Source organism: Lissotriton helveticus, chromosome 11, assembly GCF_964261635.1.
Source record: "Lissotriton helveticus chromosome 11, aLisHel1.1, whole genome shotgun sequence".
In the NCBI taxonomy this organism is placed as follows: Eukaryota; Metazoa; Chordata; class Amphibia; order Caudata; family Salamandridae; genus Lissotriton; species Lissotriton helveticus.
In genome coordinates, this window is record NC_136072.1 from 1,075,047,175 (window position 1) to 1,075,067,520 (window position 20,346).

The following is a 20,346-nucleotide window of genomic DNA, read 5'->3' on the forward strand; positions in this document are numbered from 1 at the left end:
ACTTTATACATTGGTAACTAGAGGTCGTATCCCAGCTCGTGCACTTGAACAAACATTGTGAGCCTGGTAAAATCATGCTTTCTTTGTGGGTTGTTGTGAACAGTGGAAGCGCTTAGTAACAGTTTTATTTTTTTAGTACTACGTGTTATGTAACAACTGGGCATTTACAGGAGCTGACTGTACCTCCCCACTCCAGGCCTAGGCTGAACTCAGAACATGGGTTTTCCAGCACTCCTTGGCACACCTTACAGCAGACATCTTCAATCTGTGTTGCACGAACCCCAGGGGGCCGTGGAGTCCTGGGAAGGGGGTTGTGCATTCCTCAGCCTAACTTTGCCTGGATTTTAAAACATTTGCTTTGGTTTTGGAAAAAAAAACAGCCCTCCTGGGACAGCAAATTTCGCTAGTTAAATACTTTATCTGAGTCTCCTGTGCTGTGTAAAGTTTTTGTGCCAGGGTGCCTGGTCGCCTAAAAGAAATGCAAATGTGCCCCATTAGTTAATCTGCAAGTGTGAAGGGTGCTTGGGACCCCATGAATCACTCCAAGCTTTGTGATGACAAAGAGTTGTTTTTTTGAGTGGTAGTGCAAAGAGTTAACAACTGGGCTGTGAAGTGTTTGCTTTTAATCATAACTGTACTTACACAGACCATAGTACCCCATAGGAGGTGTTGAAGCGAATGTTATTTAAAAAAGAAATTGCATTACATAAGCCCTGGTATTCCTACAATCTACATTTTGAAAGATCCATTTTATTGTAAAACTATTTACACATTTTGTATCAGTCTATAGTTCACTGTGTGTAATACAAGTATAAAATAATGACTTCCATACTCACAGTGCTCTCTGTCACAGGGCGTGACCACATAGCACTAAAAATACACTATTCTCCACTACACCAACCAAGTTTTAATTCTGTGTCTCTCTGGTTACACACAGACCTCTGCAGTGCATTAACTAATAGAGGTTTCATAATGTACTACAGTGCATTTCCCACTGAGTGAAGACTTGTTACATTTATTTTTTATTTATGATGCCCATTATTTTATATGTAGGTACCTGATGGTGAAAGACCTAAAAAACATACAGAATATTTTGGGGCTTATTTATGAGAAGCTTGCACTGCCAGGGCACCCGTTTTATTGACGCTCTGGGGGTGCAAGCGTCTCAACCATATCTATGAGGCGGCGCAAAGTCACCCTGCATGGCTTTGCATGGCCTCATAGATATGGAGTAAGACAAAGCAGGGCAAGTTGCTGCCTTGCCCAACTCTGCATCAAGGAGGTGTTCCATGTGCGCTGCTGCGCAAGTGTTCCCACGCAACACCCATGGATTTTGATGCTGAACCATATTTACAAATCACTTAAACCTGGAGCAGCACCAAAAACGTATCTCTACCCAGTGAAAAAATGTCTCCTCGTTTTTTCCTCTTTCCATGTGTGCTGCATTTTGAAGCTCACATAGAAAGAGGAAAACTTCTCTCAGGTTTGTTTTTTTGTGCAGGAAAGTGCAATTCTTGCATAAAAACAATCCTGCCTTTGTTGGTGCTAGGAATTTGTATATTAAATATTGACAAGCTTTTTCAATTTGCTTGTAACGAAATATCTTTCAAAAGACAATTACAATTGTTCACACATAAATCAATCTTTTTAAAAAAAGGTCTTAAAGAGAGGTTAGAAACACAGGTGTATGCGTTCAAAAGAATTTTATATTGATATAAAAGGTTTGATATATAAAAGGGTACAAAATCATTATATAATCACAATGAAACCAGAAGTTACAGCTATATGCAAATGTATGTTCTTCCTAGTTACATTTGTAAACACCTTTTCTTAAATGGTTAAAAAATAACTGCAAGAAAACGGTGCTCTTTGTCGACGTTTGGTCTGTACAGGCTTTTGTCCGTTAGACCATCTTCAGGACGGTTAATAATAAATGGTTGACCCTTCAAGAAAAAAAGTGAAAGGACTCTGTTTAAAATGCCCTAATCCTTGTGTAATGGTGTTTACTGTATATTATGTTTGTTCTATGAGAAATTTGCCAAAAAACAAAAAAACATTCTTGCCTGAACCTTTCACTTTATGTTGTATGACTTGTTTACTTTTGTTAATATTGAACTAATTGCACAATAAATATCTGGCCGGCCGGACAGATGTCTACAATATAGTACTGATTGGGTTTATATGTATTACTCTTCGCCTACTCTTGGTCTAGGGACCACTGTCTTTAGAATAAGTATACCATACCTGGCTCATTTCAGTGGCACTGCGTGCTTGAACCAGAACAATAACTCTGTTTTAAACTGTGTTTTTTGTGAATTAAAATAAAAAGAATACTGAAATGTGCAAGTTATTGTTAGGACCACAATCCAAAACTCTCAGGACAGCCATGCAAACTACACTTCTTCGCACATCAATTGTAATACTCATGACCTCAATAGCAATTCTGGACTATTTACATTACATATTCACTCTCTACCATGCCAATGAAACAAAATATAGTCCAATAAAGCATTTTTGGAAACAAGTGTACTAATAAATACAGATTCAAATATTTGTCACTATGGTACAGTAGAGTCAACTTTGGAAACAAGCAATGGCAAACCCAATCATCCTGGGTTTAATGTGCTAATGAATGCACCGTTGTTGGTACATTAAAGCAAGATACATAGGAAGGAATTTGCAGGAGCAGACAGACAGGGCTACAGTTGTAAATGAGTCCCTGATGCGGTAGAGTACAAGAACTGAAGTGGAGGCAGAAGGATACACTCAAACAGCCAATAGCATTAGGTGGGGGATGCATACCTTCTGGCTTGAGCCAAGACATGATTGACCAACTCTCAATCCAATGGCTGAATCAAGGTGGTTGAATAAAGTCAGTGCTGGAAAGGTCTGTATCAAAAATCCACTCTATGCATATTGACAGCCACATTATCAAAACCCAGACCTAAGAATACTATTCCTCCGATAGATTTAATTCCAGAATCCGTTTACAACAGAAAAACAGCCGAGAACATTCTCACAAGGCTTAGTTATTGTGGTTCTATCTCACTACATTTACCTAACCCCTTATGTTCTATTTATGGTTAAATACCTTTATTTATATCAAGACCCGGGAAATTTTTATTACCAGGGGAGGCCTAGTTTGCACATAAAATGTCTTCACGAGTGGAAGCGATGCCGAGACGTCTCCGTGGCTCTGGGACAAAGTTCTCGCATTCGGCAAGTTGGGGCCTAAAGGTCTGGTGCAGCCGGGACCTCGAGTTGTGAGGTGGCCGCCCCGAGCGCACACGCAGCGGGGGCCGGAGACCGGAAGTCCCCGGTCCGGTCCGATCTTCGTCCCGGGCGCCCCCAGCTTCATTTGGCACCTCCCACCGCGGGAGTGAAAAGGGGGCGGGGCATTGCAACCGCGTCTGCTTTGGGCCTGCGGGTCCCGCGGTGGAGCTACCCCGGGGACTATGAGCGGCTAGGCCACTGGCGAATTCAGCAAACAGAGGCCACATAGTCACGGAGGCTTGGGATATTAGTGCAGGAGCAGGGTGTGCTGAGGACAGCCCCTTTGCCCGCCTGTCACTCTTGGCTGCTGGGTGTGGCAAAACACGCAGCACGCCTGACAACTTCACTGGCCTGGAGGTGGCGATAAATAAACTCAGGAGATTCCTGTGGGGCACTGTGGGGACCCTTCCGGCAAGTGGGACTCTCAGAGGCCTGACTGGCCATCTATGTTACGCCCAGGGCCTGAGTGGATGAGTGAGCGTGGTGGTTGCGGCAGAGTCTAGCCGCGGCGTGGACTGTCCACATCTGGGCTGGCTGACCCTCGTGCTGGCGTAAGCACCCCTGGATGTGCGACGGATCAAGGTAACTACTCACCTGTCGTCCGGGTGAGTGGTATCTTTGGAGTGGTGCAATACATCTGGCCGTCATCCACTGGAAGGTCAGCGGTGAACGGGTGGAGGCTCTGGAGGTGCGTGGGCGCTGCGACGGATGTCGGTGAGTGTCAAGGAGGAGCAGACTCACTGTGACCCGAGCGACTAGTGTGGGCTCCGAAAAATTCCTTGCACTGATACCCAAGGGAGCGAGATGGCGACCAAGATCGACGTGGATAGATCTCTGCCCCGGTCCTCCAAGGGATCCAGAACTGTCCAATCCAACAAGTTGGACCGATATACTCAGCCCAAGGGTTCCCCGATGGAGGTGAAAAGGACCCAGGTGGGAGGAGAAGAGGCCGGGCTTTCTCTTACTGAGCCAACTCTGGCAGATCTCAAGGCGGCCATCAATGGGGTTCAAACATCCCTGGGCCAGAAGATGGAGGCCCTAAATACTAAGCTGGATACAGTAACGATTGAGATGGGGCGGATCTTACAAAGGCGAGTGAGAAAGTGAAGACACTGGAGGTTAAGACGGTCAGCCTGATTGATGATGTGTCCCTGCTGCAACAAGAGGTACAAGACCTCAAAGCCTCAAGAGTCCTTGCAGATAGTAAGCTGGACGACTATGAAGGGAGGGCCAGGCGCAACAACGACCGTATTCTTGGGGTGCCCGAGAAATCGGAAGGTCAAACACCGGACCTGTTCATTGAGGACATTATTCTTAACCACCTTAAGCCTAAAGGACTAAGCAATTTCTTCACGGTTGAGCGTGCACATAGGGTGCCTGGGGGAAGGCCGCGAGTCGGGGCATCGCCCCACCCCATGATTGCATGGGTCCTTAATTTCCGTGACAGAGATGCGATCCTACAGACGGCGCATGCAGGTCCCCCCCTGAAGTATGGCAACACAACAATTTCCTTCTTCCCGGATTTTACTCAGGCGGTGCAGAGACAACGTCTGAGCTTCCTATTGGTGAAGAAGAGGCTGCGGGACAAGGGGTTGAAATATGCCATGATGTTTCCGGCCCGCCTCCGGGTGGAACTTGACGGGAAGACCTGTTTTTTTGATAATCCTGAAGTGGCGTCGGACTGGTTGGAGACTGTGCACTTGGCAGAGGCGGAGAATCGAGGTCGGGAGGAAGCAGAAGAACAGTAGGAGAACCCACACTGCAGACAACTGGACTGAATTGCTGTATGGTATGAGTGGGGGAAGGGGCGGGTCCAGAATGACTCTCCGGAACTGGTATTCTAGATCAGGAACTATTCTGGACCATCCCGGAGGGAAGAAGTAATGGCTGGGTCAGGGGGGGTGGGAGGCGGGCGGATCATTTGGGCCTCCCTCCGTTTACTACTTTTAGTTAATTGTAGATTAGTGTTGGGGTGACAGGCACACTGCTAGTTGGGGATGTGCGCAAGCTACATGCAGGGGTGCAGGGTGGGGGATCAAGTGTTGGGGAGGTTTGAGACTGAATGTAATTGTTACAGTATTATTGGTGGTATGTTTGTTTACACAAATTTTTCTTTCGCATCAGGTGACAGTTTTGCAAGTCAATGCTAGCGGTGTGGGGTAAATGCCTCGTACTAGTCAAGGAACGGGGATAAGAGTGTTGAGCTGGAATGTCAATGGTCTGGGTGACAAGATCAAGAGAGGGATGGTGAATCAGCTAATTAGAAGACACTCCCGGAAGTTGCACTATTGCAGGAGACTGTTCTTGTTGGGAATAGGTGCATGGCCCTCCATAGAGGGGGATATAAACTAGTGGCACATGCTGGGTTTACATCGGGTTCTAGGGGGGGGGTCGGTATCCTCATTAAAAAGGTCTTCCCGTTTGAACTACAGGCTACATGGTCAGACCAGAGGGGCAGATATGTGGGTATCTCGGGGCAGCTGGGAGGTAGGACGGTTACCTTCTTATCCATATATGTACCGCCAGGCCTTCAATCCGATACTTTTAAAGTTTTGAGTGCCGTCTGTCTAACCCTGCCCCTGGGTCTCCTGGTGCTAGGGGGAGATTTCAACATGGTACTCGATGGGGGAGTGGATAGATTCCCGGCACGTATTCATACACCATCACAGAAGTGGCTCCCTCACTTTCTTGAATCTCTGGGGCTAGTAGATAGCTGGAGGATCCGTAACCCGACTCAGAGACATTTCACTTATATATCCTCCGCACATAAAAGTATGTCTAGATTAGACTACATACTGGTACCGGTGGCTATGGCAGACACAATTAGAGAAGCAAGATACTTGGGGAGGGGTATTTCAGATCATTCCCCATTGTGGTTACAGGTCGAGATCGGGCAAACAGCGGTTGGTAGAGTAGCTTCGATTAATGCATGTCACTTGAAGGACCCGGCCACAAGGAAGGAGATATGCCAAATTTCGGAACACTATTTACAGGAAAATATGGGCACAGTCGACTCCGCACAGTCTCTGTGGGAGGCATATAAAGTAGTACTGCGGGGTGAGGTCCTCTCCTTGATTGAAGGGAAAAAGAAGACACACCAGGCAGAGGTGACCAGGGTAGAGGTGGAAGTTGTGGGGTTGGAGAAACGAGTGGCTGAGACTGCTGCTCAGGGAGACCTGCATCTGTTGAAATTGAAACAAGATGAATACAAGGGCCTCTCCAGGGAGAGGGCAGTCTCTCATAACAATGACATACAAAGTTGAGTATACGAGCATGGGGATAAGGCCGGTAAACTAATTGCTTGGTTAGAACGTGGAGAGCGGGCCTCTCGTTTGGTACCTGAGCTAGAAGGGTCGGGACTGGATAGCATCACGGATCCGCAGTCAGTGGCAGACGCCTTCTCTGAGTATTATAAAGAAGTATATACCTCGGCGAATGGTTTCACTGAGACCGAGAACGGCGAAATGATCAGAGATATAGTTATGCCGAACCTCTCAGAGGACAATAGGAAATATTTAGATTCCTCCATTACGGATGATGAAATCCTGCTAGCAATTAGAAACATAGTCTGGGAAGGCAACAGGTCCTAATGGAGTGCCTATGGAGCTATATAAATTGAATGCCCATAAAATCGCTCCACATATCCGTGCCATGTTTCTAGAAAGTAGAGAGTCGGGACAACTTCCATACGACCAGCGGGTGGCGAATATTGTAGTTATTCATAAGACAGGCAAGGCTAGGACGTCCCCTTCCTCATATAGACCCATCTCACTTCTCAATGCAGAGCCCAAGATATTGGTGAAGTTACTCGCCACTAGGTTGGTCAAGGTAATTACAACCCTGATACACCCCGATCAATCTGGCTTCCTGCAGTGTCGTAACACAGCCCTGAACTTGCGGAGACTCCACGGGATTTTGGGTAGATCCCGGAAAATACTGGAACCGGGGGTCTTGGTGTCCTTGGACGCCACTATGGCATTTGATAGGGTTGAATGGACTTACCTATTTGCGGTTTTGCCTAAGATGGGCTTTGGCTCGGAATTTATTGGATGGGTTTGATTGTTGTATGCCGCTCCTTTGGCCAGAGTGATCGTAAATAATTATAAATCAGCTGATTTTACTCTCGGGAGGGGCACGAGAAAGGGGATGTCCACTGTCCCCTCTTCTTTTCGCACTGGCGTTGGAGCCGCTGGCGGCTTGGGTCCGGTCGATACGTGGCTTGCGGTGGACGCCGGAGTGGGAGGATTAAATCTCGCTCTACGCGGACGATATCCTATTATATCTCACTAACCCCAGGGCGTCCCCGAGTAATTTCTTGGATGTCCTGACTATATTTGGTAAATACTCCGGGTTTGCAATCAACTGAACGAAATCGGTATTGTTTGTTCTGTCGGGTGGGCCGCCTGTGGTCCCGCAGTCATGCCCTATAAAGATCGAACTAGTGGGATTTAAATATCTTGGCATGTATATAACGCTAGACCCGAAAGGCGAGATATGCTAATAATTTAGAACCCCTCCTTGAGTTGGCTCCGGCAAGATGTGGAATGCTGGAGGGCTCTCCCCCTGTCATTACTTGGAAAGGTGGTGTTGTTCAAGATGATGGCCCTGCCTCGGTTCCTATACATACTCCAAAATACTATGGATCCAGTGCCCGTTGCTTACTTCAGGGAGATTGAGACACTCCAACGGCAGATTCTTTGGGACGGCAGGGCCCACATAGCATTTGTCAAGCTGATTCTCCTGTGGTATGATAGGGGCATTGGTCTGCCGGATTTGAAGAAATACTACTGGGCTTCTCATCTAGAGGCGGTGAATCATATGATTTATGGCATCCCGGGGAACCCAGGCTATGCTATGGACCATGGGTAAGCACCAGGTGGGGATATTGTTAAAGCTTTGTATGCCAAGCCTGGAAGATTCATGTTGGCGGGCCCGACGGCGCATGCGGTACATGTCTGGCAGGCGGCTACCAGAGGTCTGGGATGGGATGGGAAGGGAAACTGACGATGGCCACCCCCCTGTTTAGCTCGGAGAGGCTCGGGAGCTTATGGAAATCTAAAGGGTTCGATAAGTGGGACCTTATCGGAATTAGTCAGATTAAGGATGTGTGGGGGGAGGGGGGGGGGGAGGGCTGGGTGCAGGCTTTCAAATCTCTCCAAAAACAATAAAGCCTATATGATAATGAACATTTTCGGTATAGGCCGATTAGATACGTCCTTCTCGCCCGCATACCTAGAGACACAGAGCTTCCGGCAGCTTCCCCCCTTGAGGACCGAGTGCTTGACGGTCACCTCCCGGAAAAAAAACATTTCCCGGATCTATAGGAAGCTTGTATATAATATGGAAGACCCACTTGGGTTCATTAGAGCAGCGTGGGGAGCGGACGATTTGGAGTTGGAGGATGAAGATTGGGTGGAGGCTGTTTCCTCCCCCCCAAAGTGGTTCCGGTTCAGATGAGGCTTAAGTTGGTACAACTTAAGATCCTACATAGATCATATATCACGGGGCCTAGAATAGTACACATGGGGAGAGCGACGAGCGGAAACTGTAGGAGAGGTTGTGGAGAACTGGGCACTTTCATGCACATCCTATGGCACTGTGATGAGATACAAAATATTGGATGAAAATACACGATGTGATTAAAGAAGTGATGGGGAAGGAGATTTGGCCGGAAGCCCGGAGATGTATATTGAATGTATGGGAGCCCACGGATTTGAATGGATATCAGAAACAGTGGGTGACATTGACATGTATGGTGGCGAAGCGCAATATTGTTCAATTGTGGGGAGCCAGCCAGACAACCCAGCCTACCAAGTGGGCCCAGGATCTAGACTGGTGTATGTTTAGGGAGAGGGTTGTGTATGTGACTAGGGGTTGTCCGAAGAAGTGTGGGAAGATCTGGGGGGCCTTGAATAGTCACTGCTGCCATTTGTGTACACCCCGACGAGACAGATAGAAGTTGAAGCACAGGAATCCCCGTGATCCCAAAAATGTTACATATTGTAATTTATGATTCTGTACGAATGACAATTCAAACCCTGCAATAATGTTATATGTTGCTCACCTGATGCTATTGTTTTGTTTGTTCCTTTTTCTAAATAAAAAGAATTTATAAAAATGTCTCACTAAGAAATACTTCCTGTTGAAACTAGTAACCTGTCTGTATCTCGAGCTGTTTTTTTACGCAAATCGACCCTTTTGTAAAAAAGATACACGACATCGGTGCAAACTACATTTTGCTAAATAAATTGTAATTTAGCAATGTTTTAATGATACTTGAAAAGGGAATAGTAACATATTCTATATATCTGGCCACAACATAAGTAGAGGATTCTGAGCAGGGATGGCAGGTAAATGTTTGAACAATGCACCCTAGCACATAATCCCTTAGCCTGTTTGTGGTGTGACAATATCTTGCAGAATCCGCGGCTGCTTTTTTTAGATCACTTCAGTTCCCTTTGACAGTGCACCAAACTCCCCCCCCACCAGCCACCCCCCCAAACAAAAATATACACATGCACTTGAGTCTGATGGTAAAATAAAATGCACAGATTGAAGAACAGGAAGGAGGGGGCAAGCCCTATTGAAGTGTCCTTCCCCACTCAAATATCCCATCTGGCAGTTTTGGGAAGCACCGAGCAAATTACACAGAATATATTCAAATAAATTGAAAGCAATATATTCTGCACATTTAAAATCGATAATGTGTTTACAGAAAAAAGCCTCCAAAGTATGATACGGTTCTAAGACAAGCTTAGGGCCGGCCCAAGGAGCGCACAGTCCAAGTGGTTACCTAACCTGATGTTTGGCCGATCAGGAGTTTGCTTTTCATTCCAGAAACATCTGCAGGGGTTCTACGCCTGCCAAACTTCCAGGGCCACACCCCTGTACCAGTCGAGGCCCGAGGGTAAATACATTTACACATGCTGTTTCTCTTCCCTAGTCTCGCTGCTAGAAAGGACAGTCAGCGCTTAGAAGATGCCATGGGCCTTCACAGGCGCTACGGAAAGAACCAATATTATACCAGTAAGATCGCCTTGGAAAGCCAGGGGTCAGCCAGTATGAATCTACAAGCACTACTTCACGTCTGGGATTATACAGTTTGCAACAGGCTTCGGTGTTTCTAACCTCGTAATTAAGGGACAGCATTATCACCCCACACGACTCCTCTTATTATCTTTGGAATGACGAAAGGCTGAGTCAGTCCAGCTGTAATTCGAACCTGTTACCCGCACGTTACTCACAAATATGTGCAGCAGGGGCTCAACCCTTCAAGCTATTTTGCCAGAAACAATCAATAATTTACAATATGTTTCCTCAAACTAATGACACCCATTTTAAAGTGCATACATATTTGTGAGTTTCAGAAATGTTTGTCATTAGATGTTTAGTTAAGATGCATTTATTCAAATATTCGACTGACCAGTTGTATACACAAGTTTATACGACTCTGTATTACCGATGATCCAAAATATATATATCTCCAGTATCTATTTTGCGCGCAATGGAAGGTTACTTATCACGTATTAACAAGCACGGAGCAGCAATCCACATAACAGGCTGATGGTTATGTTATGTTCTGTTATAAAATGTTTTGTAGCGCGCTCTGCTTCTGCAAAGTATCCTGGCGCGATATGTGAGATTGACCAGAGATGGTGCCTAAACAGCAACCGGATCAACACAAAATCAACGTACTGAACAGGCACAGTATGGAGCAGAGCACAGAGGTGCAGGTACACAATGTATTCTATGCAGGGGATGATGCACTGTGGCCAATCTCCAGACTTCTGGCTAGGATAAGAGAACCTGGAATATATCTTATATAGGAGGTCCATAGAAGGCCAGCCCTAGGATTCCATATAGGATACAAGAAATTAAAGAAAGCTACATCTTACACAGCACACCCACAGGTGCCAGCCATACTGTACAATCCATTGAAATCCAATCCCCATTCCAGTCCAATATACGATCAAATAAATCCATTTGAATGAACCATACAGTGTAATATAACTCAATATACCATACTAAACAACACAATGTATAATACATAATTGCAACTAACACAATACACCGTACAACCTAAAACAATCCAATACATCATAGTCCACTCCACTATAAGCAATACACCATACACTTGAATCCACTATAAGCATCCTAACTATCCCAGTCCAATCACCACTGAATCGTACTGAATCCAGCATCCCCGCACTGTAATACACCACACGATACAATTCACATCAACTCCCAATCCAGCGAAAAGCACTACAGTATAATAGACCATAAAATACAATAAACCATCCAAAGAAATCCAACCCGCCAAGACTCAAGTTCAATCAATCACAACTTGTAATATAATGCAAACAGTGCATATTATACACACACACACTACCCCCAAAAAATACAACCTAATGCATCATATGGAGGGGAGACGGTGAGGCCCTTTGCTAACAAGCCACCCAAATGCAACTACATGACAATGCCACCCCTCCCTCTTGGTCCACCTTTCCACCGCTTTCCTCACCTTTACAGCCCGAGACCACGTCTTTGAACTCTCAATTAGAGATATCACAATCTCAGGCTGTATTTATTAACCCCTACCGCGCTACCGCGTTTTCCCGCTGTGCGCGGGAATTTCAAAAATGGCTTGTTTATGACAAAGCCAGCTCGTCATCCGCGTAGCGCAGGTAACGCCCATGACGAGCTGGCTTGGTCATTAGCGCCGAAGGGGTTAACACAAAGCAACATTGTAAGCAACATCACAAATAAGTACACATTTCAAAATTCTTACATGATCCTTACATTGGTCCCCCATGCTTCACAGATTCAACTATACATCAAGTCACCTAACCCTTCTACCACCCCCAACATTTAGACTTCTGTGAGCTCGTTGTTGGCTGTACCTGGGTGTACCCGGGGCACAACTCTGAATCATCACTCTTATATGAAATCCCTATGCTCTTTACGCAAAATAGCGGATCTTAACTCCATGTGGTAAGCCTGCTCAACCCCACAGCGACCCTACCAGGGGCACACCATTGGAGAGCCTGCATGGGACACCGGGCCGTGCCTTGGACCCCTGGCGCAAACCGCATCCTCCAACCCCCAATGGGCCAATGTGTATGCATAAAGCTGAGCAAAGGTCAGCGGGAGCAACAGTCCAAACACCACCAATTGCATCTTTTCTAATGTATTATACAATCCACCATCTAATCCAATCCTATAGAACATTCAATCCAACTCAAATTCAACCCTCTCGCTAATTCAGTCCTATAAAATGCAATCCAAAAGTAACACACCATTAATTCCACTACAGTATATAATACAACATTCAATGCAACCCAGCCTACTACATAGTTCACACACAGTCTAGTCAAGCTAAATAACATCAAGTGTTGTACGCCGTTTGGTCGAACACAACATGCAATCCAAGCAAACATATCCATCTAATCATGGAAAATGCACTCCAATACACTATCAAATCACACCCTGTAGGTTGTGTGGATGCATAGTGTATGCAGAAGTATTGGCTGACAGTAACAGTGCGTCCTAAATATGTTTTACAAAAATATCGTCCAATTGGATGTAGATTTTTTTACTAACCCTAAAGTGGTGGTACATTTGTAAATTATGTTGATATTCCGAACCAATCTAAGCCAAACCAATCTGGTAAAAACACAATCCAAAAATAGTAAACCATCGAATCCAATCCAGCACAACATTCAATACAACCTGACCCACCAAACCCATCCAGTAAAATACAATCCAATGTAATATACCACTTCACCTATTACAGAACACTCCACACATCAATTCAACACGACCGATAATCCAATGTAACACACCACCTAACCCATTCCAGTACACTACACACATCAATTCAACACAACGAACAATCCAATGTAATATACCACCTACTAATTCCAGCACAATACAGCATCAATTCACCACAACCGACAAATAAAATTCAGTCCAGTAAAATACAATATAATGTAATATACCACCTAACCCATTCCAGCACACAAGAACATCAATTCAACACAACCAACGTTCCAATGTAATCCACTGCACTCCACCAGTCCTTACACCTTGGATAAACATAGAGGCTGAGCCATTCAGAGAGTAAGAGGTCCAGTACCTTTGTACATGTAGTCTGTGTAATATCTTGGTTACATGTGACCCTTCTCTCTTGGTTTTCCAAATGACGAAGCTCCGCCAAATGGGTGGGCTGATGGAAACCTTTACTCTGGCCTGGGATGGGACAAGTAATGTATAACTGGTGAACTGTATGTGCTCTAACATAGGTACTCTCTGTCACACTCCTCAGACCGTTGTTCTTCCTTTAGTTAGTTAGATCCAATGTATCATACCACCTACCAATTCCAGCCCAATGCAACATCAATTCAACACAACCGACAATCCAATTCAGTCCAGTACAATTCGATCTAACGTGTCCGCCATCAAATTGAGAACAACAAAACATCCAATCCAACAGTATCCAACATCCATCCAAAAAAATATAGTAGGTCCTACAATAACACGGAGGATACACACTGGCCCTTTAACATCATTCAGGGTCTGCGCGATAAGCTAATGAGCATGAAATAAAGGCCCCTCATTGGACTACAAAACTGCTAAGTAAAAAATAGTAATTTGATACAATACGTTGGAATCATAAAACAATAATCAATTGTAGCTCCGACCTGGCCAGTGATGATTTTAAAACGTCCTGATGAAGTGTGTGACGTCAGAGTGTGTTAGTCAAAAAAAGCAGGACCCAGACTGTGATATTACCCTAATGGATCCTGGATTACTGAGGTGAATTTAAGTAATCCACCCATCACCTGCTTCCTTTAGTGTGATGCTGTAAGTGCGATGGGTGTGCCTAGACGCGGGCCTAGTTCTCCTTGTGCCACAGGACTCAAGCTGTAACTTACTAACCAAGGCCAAAAGCAGGTTGGGGTTATTTCTGTTCCTGTTCCGAGAGAACCTGGCCTCTCAGTTTGGACTGGACAGATCCTATTCTAGACCAGGAGGTGTTTACATATGCATGATTTGGTTCCTGTCTGAGGTGACGTGGTGGGCAACCAAAACGATCGATTGGAATGCAGCCCTCAGTCATTATCAGTGGCTGAGATGAATGCAAACGATCTCGCCCTTCATCGTTTTATTTTATGCACAGTGCATACTTCTGACACTCCAGTGGAATCCAGAGGCTCACTCATTCAAGCACAACAATGAATGAATGTATATTGCATCCATGCATGGTGGCTATGGCTCACTCCTTTTCAAGCCATCACATGCCTAGGTGCAGCCACCAGATTAGTACAGCTAGGCTCTGAAGCACAACACTAAAACCCTTCCTACGTAGGCTATGCAGAAATGCAACAATCGTCCATCAGGGGTATGAGGCGCTATAGGAAAGGAAACGAACTAAAACAAGCACTACAATGTACTGAGTACAAGGCCAAAGTGCTCAGCACTCCTTTTACAAACCACTGTAGTTTGGTACTTTAATCAAGCCGTTAAATGAAAAGAAAAAGAAAAAAAAGAATCCAATTCCTAAAATGCATCTGCTTTTTCAAAGAAACCCCAGGGCTGGTACACTGATGTCCCCATTGCCCCTGTCCCCCATGATTCTGGCATTCATCAGGAAGTGACGAAAGTGGCAAAAGTGTGAGAGGTGCAGGTAGAGTGAAAGAGAAACGCAGTGAAATAGCTTAGTGGGTTAGGCAACGGCTGCTGAGTCTGTTTATGTGTCATCTCGAAGCCTGTCAGTGTGGACCCACCGCGTCGTCACGAAAATTCAAATACAACAATCTTGCTCGCTACCTGCCGCCCGCCCGGGAATCCGGGAGACACCCGACTTTTCCGTGCGGGGGGGGGGGGGGGGGGATGGGCCTGCTGCATCTGCGCAAGTTGATTTATGGGCAGAATCATGTTCGCGCATGCGCAGATTGATTCCCGGTGCATTTCCCCTTAGAGAGAGGACCTGGGGGCGGGCCGCAGCCCCCGGGGTTACACAGGGGGACTGGGCGAGGAGTCATGGTGCCCCCCCCAGCCAATCCTGACGGTTAGCGCGGCCGACTTTGGTGCTGGGAAACCAGGTTCGAGCTTCTTATTGTAAATAATCGTGAAATGGGAGGGGAATGTATAGATTTGTGTCAGAAGAATTGGCACATATTTAAACTCGAAGTCTTATTGTTTCATCGTGAAAAGTAGCATTCAATGGGATTAAAAATGTGGTCTGCAGTGAACTGCTTCAGAGAGCAAAGCAAGAAAAGAAGTTCAGGTGGAAATCAGACGTATGAATTGAGGCCGGTTATCACTGTCACGCTGTAGTCGGAAGGATGTTCACACTCTTGTCAAAGCCATTTTATTCATTCACCTTGTTACTCTTATTGGACTTTATAAGCAGGGGTCTGCCCGATTTACCAAGACAAATAGGGCTCAGTTTGAGCAAAGATTTACGCTTCAATAAATCACTGAACTTAAAATAAAACAGAAAAAGAATGTGGGTTTCTGAGGAAATAGTAGCATTTACGTCACCCATCTGTATGCGTGTAACTACACGCATACAGATGGGTGGATGCATGAATGAATTATGGATGCAGGATGGATGAATGGATGGGTGAATGGATGCAGGAAAGGATGCAGGATGGATGGGTGGATGGATGGATGATGGATGGTGGATGGGTGGATGCATGAATGAATGGTGGATGATGGATGGGTGGATGCATGAATGAATGATGGATGCAGGATGGATGGGTGGATGGATGCATGCATGAATGATGGATGCAGGATGGATGGATGGGTGAATGGATGAATGGATGCAGGATGGATGGTGGATGGGTGGATGCATGAATGAATGATGGATGCAGGATGGATGCATGAATGAATGATGGATGCAGGATGGATGGATGAATGGATGGGTGAATGGATGCAGGATGGGTGGATGGATGGGTGGATGCATGAATGAATGATGGATGCAGGATGGATGGATGGGTGGATGCATGAATGAATGATGGATGCAGAATTGATGGATGGATGGGTGGATGAATGAATGAATGAATGAATGATGTATGGATGCAGGATGGGTGGGTGGATGGATGGATGGGTGGATGCATGAATGATGTATGGATGAATGCAAGGTGGTTCGGGCTCGCTCGCTGCACTCGCTCGCTGCGGTGCAATATGCAAATTAGTTTACGCCACACCACTTTTAAATGTCACCAGCCGCCCCTGCAGTGGGGCTGCCTCATCTTCTCCTCCTGCTGAGGTGGCTAACAATGAATACAAAGTAGTAGAGTGGCAGTCACACGGAGATGGACAACAGCGAGTAATGGGGATGATTATCAGTAGGGGCTTCCGAGTGACTGAAAAAGACGAGAGTAAAACTCGAGTTGTCTATGTCACTTAGATCACGAGGTGACAACCCCGCCCTTGACTCAGTTACCTACCTAACTACTTTACGTTGTATTTAGTTTCCTAATCTGTCCACCAACACACATTTCGAGGCGTTGTAAGCACGGAAGTAAACATGAGAATTTGTGACGTCACGCCGTCTCACTGCTGTTACGTAACTGCAGAGGATAATAGCATTTTGAAAAGCCTGCAGGATCGTAGATGGGAATGGAGCTCACATACAACATGCAATACTAATAGCGGCTAGAGAAATTTCACTCTGCTGTGTGCGCCACAAGAATAGTACAATCCAATATATGGGTGCTAGAGAGAAATGCACAGCTCCCACCATATGTGCACATACAGTGCCCCACGCAACTGAATTCGCCTCTAGGCGCCTTCTGCGTCTGAAAGGAAGCGTGGAGGGACAGAGGTGGGTGGGTCCAGGGATAAACTGGGAGGACAGACGAGTCGGTGCCTCAGAAAGTACCTGGGGCCGATGCCGGTATGTAGGGACTTGGAAAGAACCTCAGAACCTGGACCAGCACCTGCCCTACTAAACAGAGCACACCTGCACGCGCATGCTCACCCCTGCATGCGCTGAGTAACAGATGCTTGCGGTCAATGGGTGCTGATGAAAGTAAAATGTCACGCTCTGAAGCCTTGAGGGTTTTCATATGCTCAGTTCCAATATTGCACCGTGTGTAACCACTCCCATTTTTGCAGAAAGTATGCCCAAAAAGTTAAGTCATGTGCCCAGGATCACGCCATGTGGCGATGGTGGGATTATACCTCAAGTATTTCGGTTCTATAACCTATGACACACTCTCCTCTCGGGAGAGACATAATAAACTTTGTGCGTGGCTGAGACGGTCAGGCCTATCGAGAACTCGTGAGGTTTTCAACAGACAGTACCTCCCACATCTCAAAGGCACGTGTGGTTGAGAGTCACATGTTAGGCCAAGCAGGGATGGGATAGGTTTACAGAGTGACACGTTGTTGACTCTCTCCCAGCTCTACGAGCCTTGACTCAGTGGCCCAGGGGTCTAACTCGCCCGCCCTCTTCCTTAAAGACACTGGGGCAAAGTGACAGGCAGTGTTGAAGGTGTTTTCACGTGCGTGGATCCCTCTATTTCCAGTTACCCACAATCTGACAGATTTCAAACGCATTAAAAAGGTCCCGCAAGCGCTTAGAAGGCATTATGTTTGCACTCAAAAACTTTCAGAGGTACAGCGGGTCATATTTCTTTTTGGGGCCTAATGTAAAGGCTGCAGGCACCAGAGGCCCTGCCATGCCTGGTCCCGGCTCCGGGGATGGCAAATGCTTTATGGGTCACGTATGTTCCAAAGAAATGAAATCGATGCCGAACTAATCCGGGGTGCTTTAGTTGAATTGCAAAGTAACTGAGCTCTAGTACATGTTCAATACAGTTTCCCCCAATACAAATATTTATCAGTCAAACTGATTGTCACCCAAACTTCAATAAAGTAATGTAACACAAAAAAGCAAACAGTAAAGAACGAATCCAAGACCGTTTAATCTTTCTTCCATCTCCAGAAACTTTTTGCAGCCGCATTCCAATGCGCGATGGACACCGGCTTAATGTATGTATACACTACATATGCGTGTAGCACCAACAACACGGTGTATTGGAGAGCTTTAGGCACTACAGTGAAGCAACCATGCAAAAAAAATGTATATATATATTTAGTAATTGAACGAAGGTCAACTGTGATCTACTCACTGAGCTAACTTCAGGATTTTGTTTTTAAACTCGTGCAATTGCCCTGCATCCGGGCCGCTCCCAGGCACTATACACGTGTCGAAAATGCAAAACAACCCGTGAGCGCCACGGGAATAAGAAAACAAAAACACAAAAACTGCAGAATTCGAAGAATACACAATTACACATGCCTTTATTTTTTACATAGCGCCTACATGTCGGTTCTAAGGCTGCTTCAGACTGGGCGCTTTTATAGATCTATATAAAGACAGAGACGTACAAACACCTATAGCGCAGTACATAACTTACAGACCAGTGGCGAGCACTGGAACTTAAGTGTGCCCTGTCAGGCATCGTACATTTATGTACTGATTTATGTCGGGCCCAAGCGCCCACTGACACAAGCCTCAGCACACCAAGGACTCTTTCAGAGCAGAAAACCAGCCCACGAAGTCACCATGCCTGCCCTTCCCCCACTCTCTGCTGAATACACTCTCCCTACTGTACACACATGTCTGGGTTAAAAAAATGTCTGATGGTCGGATACTTCCCAGAGTGACATAGCGGCATCCAGCACAGGCGCGTTCCTTACCTCTGCAGACGAGGTCCCGCGGGCCCCGGCCGGTCTCGGGGGCCCCCGCCGGTGAGCCATGGTGTGGGGGCACAATCAGGAAATTATGGGGTAAAACCCTGAGCCCAGGGAGCTAAACCCTCCGGCGGGGCCGGGTGGGGATCGGCCGCGCGGTATTCCTGGGTTCAGTGTGGCCGTGGTCCAGGTGCGAACCCCTGAACCACAGGGGTGCAGGGGTCCCCCCCTTGTGGGGCCCCTGGCCCCCGCGAGTCGCTGGGGGTTTCTGTTTTCCTCCAGGGGGGTCGTTGCTAATCAGCCTTATAACAGTGACAGGCAGTGGTAAAGGGCGATCCCGGGGTGCAGCAGAATTCCAAGGGTGCAGCGACAATCCAGGGGTTCAGCGACAATCCAGGGGTGCAGCGGAAATCCAGGGGGTGAAGAACTGATCCAGAAAGCTGTGTAGGGAACCTTCCTCCTTAGGGCCACATCGGATCACTTTCCTCCCTCCCAAAGGGCCTCGCCTTGGCGAGGGGTTCGCTCCTCTGCAGATAAACCCCAAGCAATGGGGGTGCTGTATTCCAGGGGGTGCAGTAATCCGGGGGCGCAGCGGATTCCTCGGCGCCCCCTTATACCCAGGTGCCTCACCTCCTCTGGGGACCTTTCCTCTCTGCTTCCTCAGCAGAGTGGCCCTCCCAGCAGTGTCGGCAAGGGCCCGACGGCGCAGCGCTCCAGGGGTGCAGCAGCAATCCAGGGGGTACAGCAGATCCCCGATGATCCCTTCTCTCTCCCAGGTCCTAGCCTCCTTCGTGGGTGGGGTGAAGGGATTTTCGCATGTAACCCCTCAACATAGCAACTCTCGAGACCTCCTGATCAGCGGCAGGCGGTGCAGTGAATCCGGGGGTGCAGATCTCCAGGGGTGCAGTGAACCCCCAGTGTCCTGGGTCCCTGCCTCCTGCGGGGCCCTCCTCCCTCGAAGCTCAGCTCCCCAGCACTGCCGAGCTGTGTCATCCAGGGCGGAGAGCGCAGGGGTGCAGCTGTGATCCGGGGGGGGGGCAGCGGGTCCCTTCGGGCCCCCCTCTCCTCCGGGGGGGACTGCCCTCTGTGCCTCTCCTGCAGAGCAGTAAGTTTGTGCTCGTGCTCTGCGCCTTCCGCCTCCTGCTTCCTCCTCCTCCTCTGCCTGTGATTCTGAGAGGCTGATCTGGCAGGCGGCCAGCCTACACCAAAGCGCACAGGCACTCACAGTCTGGGCTCCTTAAAGGGCCAGGCCGCGGTTAACCCCTTCCTGCCCGGCCAGACAAACCGTGTCTGCCGCGGTGCCCCCCGCCCCACGTGCCGGGGAGACCATGAGAACTCCCTAGGACTGACTGTTCATGGCCA

General features: G+C 47.1%; 1 protein-coding gene across 13 annotated transcripts in view; it reads right to left on the reverse strand.

Moving 5' to 3' along the window:
* The window catches only part of NCOR2 (nuclear receptor corepressor 2), a 1,388,857-nt gene extending 1,368,701 nt beyond the window's left edge, over positions 1 to 20,156 (reverse strand). For 11 of the 13 annotated variants that reach the window (XM_078667640.1, XM_078667635.1, XM_078667643.1 and 8 more), the window contains exon 1: positions 18,991 to 20,153. The gene's annotated coding sequence lies outside the window, so the exon portion shown is untranslated. Of the gene's footprint in view, positions 1 to 18,990 lie in introns of all 13 variants that reach the window. The other 2 variants (XM_078667637.1, XM_078667632.1) reach the window with 1 other exon arrangement.
* Positions 20,157 to 20,346: the final 190 nt, after the last annotated feature.